Source organism: Acyrthosiphon pisum, chromosome X (genome assembly GCF_005508785.2).
Source record: "Acyrthosiphon pisum isolate AL4f chromosome X, pea_aphid_22Mar2018_4r6ur, whole genome shotgun sequence".
NCBI classification, from domain to species: Eukaryota; Metazoa; Arthropoda; class Insecta; order Hemiptera; family Aphididae; genus Acyrthosiphon; species Acyrthosiphon pisum.
In genome coordinates, this window is record NC_042493.1 from 45744963 (window position 1) to 45750367 (window position 5405).

Sequence of the window (5405 nt, forward strand, 5' to 3'; positions counted from 1 at the left end):
GTTTTCCTCGTGGAAACAGTATCAACTTTAATGACAATTTTAATTGTGGCTTTACAGCTTGTGTTTTTTGATCGACCTCTTTTGTTGTTTTCTCTATCAACTTTGTGGTAAGAGCTGTGATGACACACATATTGTTTTCTAAGATACATAATAATAATAACATAAAACATACAGTTAGGAAATCATTTTTATACTTGCAACTGATTTCAATTTAAAAAAAGTTAATAAGGTGACTAACCTGCATTGAATGTATTTACCATAAGGGACAGATGTCCTAACATTCCACTTAGTACAAGTTTTAAAAGAAAATTCTTCTATCCAATTGGCCATACTCAATAAATCATTTACATTTGACCGTATTGTTGTAATATCATCGTTAATTACAGTTATAATGTTTTTAAATGATGAAGGGAGATTATCAGAAGTTAATTTAAGAATCATAATTTAATTTTAAGAAATGTAGGATTAAAATAAAAAAATGAACCAGGACTCATAGACTAAAAACACTTAAATACTCTATTGTGTAACGAAATATATTTTTTAATTACATATCATTTAATATAATTATCATGTTATCATATAATAAGCATAATTTGTTCTAAAAATACCTACCCATTCTAAATAATATTACACTAAACTATTATAATAACAATAATAATTTATTCAACAAAAACAAAATAGCATACATACTTATTCAAATAGTAGTAGTTTAATAGTACCTACCTAATATGAATAAAATTTTTTTGTATTTTATCTTGCTTAGGTTTATCAATTGGGGGTTTAAAATAAATATGTCTACTACATGGTTATGAAATAAATGTTTAAAAAAAAAAGTTTAAGATTTAAATATCTTTTGTCTAGGACAAATTAGAATGGGTATGTTAAAATGTGTTTCTTACAGTTATTACTTTTTTTAGTTTCAAAATATGTGCACTAACAAAGACACCATTGTCTATTTCCAGAATGTAGCTATACGTACCAAACTTAATATACGATATAATATTTTAATATTTTAAAAAAATGTTATGTTAGAACTTGTATTAAATATGTGTACCTACACAAAATTAATGCATAAATACATTAAATAATGAACGTTATATTATATAAGACTATTGTAATAAATCAATATAATGTCAGTTGATAAAGTATAGCAAAAATAAATACCTATAAGTATTTAAGTTGCCTGCTTAAAATAAGGTTAGGTACCTTGGCCCTTACAAAGGTAAAAAACATTATATCATATAATAATAGAAATAATAATTCATAACGTATATGCATATTATTATCATCATTAATCATTATAATATAATATTATATACTATTTGTTATAATAATTAATAATTTAAATTTTCCCACCAAATGTGTAAACCAATCAGAAGGCAGGATTTAATCATGGGTTTTATTTCGTGTGCAGAATGGTAATATGCCACCCGGTATAGTAATAGAATAGTGTATGAAGCTGGTGAAAAAGATAGATTCTAGGAAATGGCGCTACAATCACTCGTTGACTTTCCGTAAAGCCCCGTTCACACGATCAAATAATTTGTCAAATATTTTACGTTTGTCAAACTCCAAATATTTTAGAACCCAACGGGGCTTAACAGATGTGGATCTTTTTAATATTGGGAAGACAGATTAACACTGGGAGCGCTGTCGACGCGTTTCGTACTGATGGTTAGGCGGGTTCCCCCGTCCGTGGGGTCGGGACTCGTGTCGGAAGATTGTAGGTATTTTCCCGACATTTCGCATAAATTTTGCTTGAATCAAGTGAATGTATTTGATAATATTAGTATAAATTATATTTACCAGTGTGTACAGTCAACTATAAAAGCGTATACAGTTTCGATAACAAAATTAATTTATTATAAAAAGTAGAATAACCAATATAAAACTATATTTGAACATCCCGAATCGGAAGGTACAAATTGTTTCCACCAGAGCGCGTTTTGTTAATCTGCTTCTCCAATACAGTGCACTATTATTCGTTTCCAGTCCTGTTAATCATAGTCCGTGGTCGAACTTCTGACAGTACAGAATATTCTCGAGGCGGCCTACTCCCCTCTGTTATGTCTAGCGCGAGCTTGTATGCTGTGGCTGCTCGCCGACAGCCGTGCCGCCGTCGTCTGTGCGTCTTTTCCGGGCGGTCGAACCTGACGCACGTCGCGTCCGTTCGCCGCCGCGTGTCTTGCATGTCCCTGTGGACCGCATATACGCCCGACGCGTTTTTTTTGTTGCTTAAGGTACGCGTCCTTAGGTACGTCTAGGTAGTAGCTTTAGTAGCTATAGATTTATTTGCATCAGAAACTATAGCAAAGATATATAATTTTTAATGGATACGTTAAAAATCTCTTGGTATATAGGTAACCTATCATTGAAAATATTTTTAGATAATACCTATAATATGAAACATTTGTTTAAAATATAATATTTCATAATACGTAGCATATTCAAATAAAATTATAAAAATATAATAGTCATGTTTATATTTTTTATATTATAATTATATCAGTACCAAAAATTGAAAATACTTTATTGGACTTGACTAGATTAAAATACTGAAAATAGTGTATCGTTATATCATTATAAAATGCATATAATATTATACGTAGGTACCTAGTATGATAGTTGCATTCTACAACAATTCTTAATAATTTAATATTTTTTGATGAACTTCTAGTGAAACTTAACGATACTTAGATCGTAGAATCACAAGAACATTTATGATTTGATAACTATATAACTATGGATTTAACTCTTAAGTTAAAAGTAATATATAAACATGAATCATTAGCTCTTGAGTTTTCAACGAATGTGCACGTATACTGACCTACTGTACAAATATGAATAACCAATGAGTTGTAAATATTAATAACATTTTGATGTCATTACTTGAAGAGGAGGAAGAAGAAGACAATATGTTAGAATCTTTAATACTGATGAAGAAAAGAAAATCCACAAAACCCGTGTTTTTAATGAGGGAACAGAAAGGATCTTTTGAAAAACTAATTAAAGGGCATTTAGTGAACGATGAAAAATTATTTCGAGAATTTTTTAGATTAAATTTAAAACAGATTAAATTTGTTTTGTCACTGGTGAGAAACGATATCTCTTCTGTGCCATACAATCGAGTACACCTGAAGAAAAATTAGCATTAACGTTGAGGTAATATAGGTTTATACCTAAATACGTAATAAATATTAAATAATTAATTTAATTTATAAATTAATGAAATAACATTTTTTTTTTTTTTAATGGAACAAGGTAATTAAAATGTTAACTATATAAAATATGACATTTAACGAATTGATTTAAAATAGAAATGCTTGATATAAAAAATCGCTTATTATTATTATGTGTAATATTCAGAATATAAAAAAAATTTAATGTATGAAGCCAATATAATTTTACTGTTAACTTATGATTTATAAATTGAAGTAATAGGTAAAGATAATGGTTTTATTGCTTTGTGTAAGAATGATAATAATTTTGCAAATTTTATGACGGAATTGTGTGATTCATTAACAAGCATTGTGTGGAAAAATATTGAATACAAGTAGTATAATAGACATTGCTTTTAAAATAGCCAATTCTATACGTTCACGAAGCTTGCAAAGGCGACTTTTTAAATTACAATTAGAAGAAAAAGATTCTCAGCATGGTGATTTATTACTGCATACGGATGTTAGATGGTTGAGCCGTGGTACATTTCTAGAAAGGTTTCAGTGTTTACTTCCTGAAATAATAGTTTTTAAAATCCAGAGGCGATAATTATGATTGTTTAACAAACAATACATGGCTTCAGAACTTAGCTTTTTTAACAGATATAACGGCTGAGTTGTTGAGTTCTATAAATGGGTTTAAATCAAAATTGATATTACTCAAGTCACAATTAAATGAATCTAATTTGAATAATTTTCCAAACATAAAAGATTTTTTTGAAAAGCAAATATGTACAGTGGCAGTGGAAATATATTGCTCTGAGGTTGAAAAAGTGTACAATGAATTTGAAAGACGATTTAAAGATATTCAAAAATTAGAGCCGATTATTACATTTATGTCTTTTCCTTTCTCCGAAACAAACAATATTGAAAATATTTCTACACAAATAATCAATTTGTTTGATATGAATTCTACAAAATTTAAATCTGAAATTATAAAAATTAAATCAGATATATTCCTTAAAGCTTGAGGTTCTGAAACAAATTTTTGGAATTTACTGAGTGAAGAAAAATATCCGGTTTTGAGGAATGTAGCTTTGCAGTTACATAGTTATTTTGGATCTACATATTTGTGCGAAACAGCATTTTCTCACATGAAAATGATAAAAACAGAATTCCGATCTACGCTCTCTGATGACCATTTAGAACAGTGTCTTCGATTAGTAGTTACCAACTATTCGCCAGATTACGACCAATTGGTCAACGACATGCAATGTCACACTTCAACAATGCCCAGATCAACAAAATAATATGTTAATCAAACTTATCTAATTAGATTTTAGAAATTATTATTTATTATTATATTATTTTTTGTAATAAGTTAATTATACTTATTGTATGTTTATATGCACTTATTTATATTTATATTACTTTTATTAGTTATTTAATAATAAAAAATTTTCTATAAAAGTCGATCCTCAAAGGTGAAGTATATTTTTAGTAGATCGTGACCAAAAAAAGTTTGGCCGCCCCTGTTTTATATAATAGTAAAAATAGGCCATTTCCATAAATCGTATACATTATACAAATTTTCGATTACGATAAATATGGTTTATTGTAGGTACTCAATAATATATTGTAGTCTATAGTAGTATAGTGACTACGTTGACGACTGTTTCCCGTGCAAGTGACCACAGGGCACAGGTGAAATGGCGAAATTCGTTTTTACCGCTGCCGAGGATGAATTATTAATTGAAAATATTCGAATGCATGAGATGCTGTATGATAGTGGTCATTTTAAATGCAGGGAAACCATATTTTAAGAAGAACGCTGGAAAGATATTTCTATAAATGTTTTTAGACCGGGTAAGTATTTTTTTCTTTTATTGACTCGATAACAACTATCTTTTATTATTAAAATGAAATTCAATCACGCGCAGGCAGTCCGATAGTGCGCACGCATTTATACGTCGCTCCCGGATTGTGTCCAGCTCTGAAACTTCTACTGAACAGAAAACTTTGTTTTTCATCTCATTCAACGATATACTGGACACTCATGCCACAAACTTATTAGCTGATCAGCATACGGGATAAATAATTCTCCAAATTAAGTAACATCGTCTTATACTTTATTTATATAAATCAAACTAAATAAATTAAATCCCACTACTACGAAACGTACTTAGTTAAAATACAAACCGACCACAGGCGCCGTCGCGCGCGGTGACCTTTGGACTCCGATACACT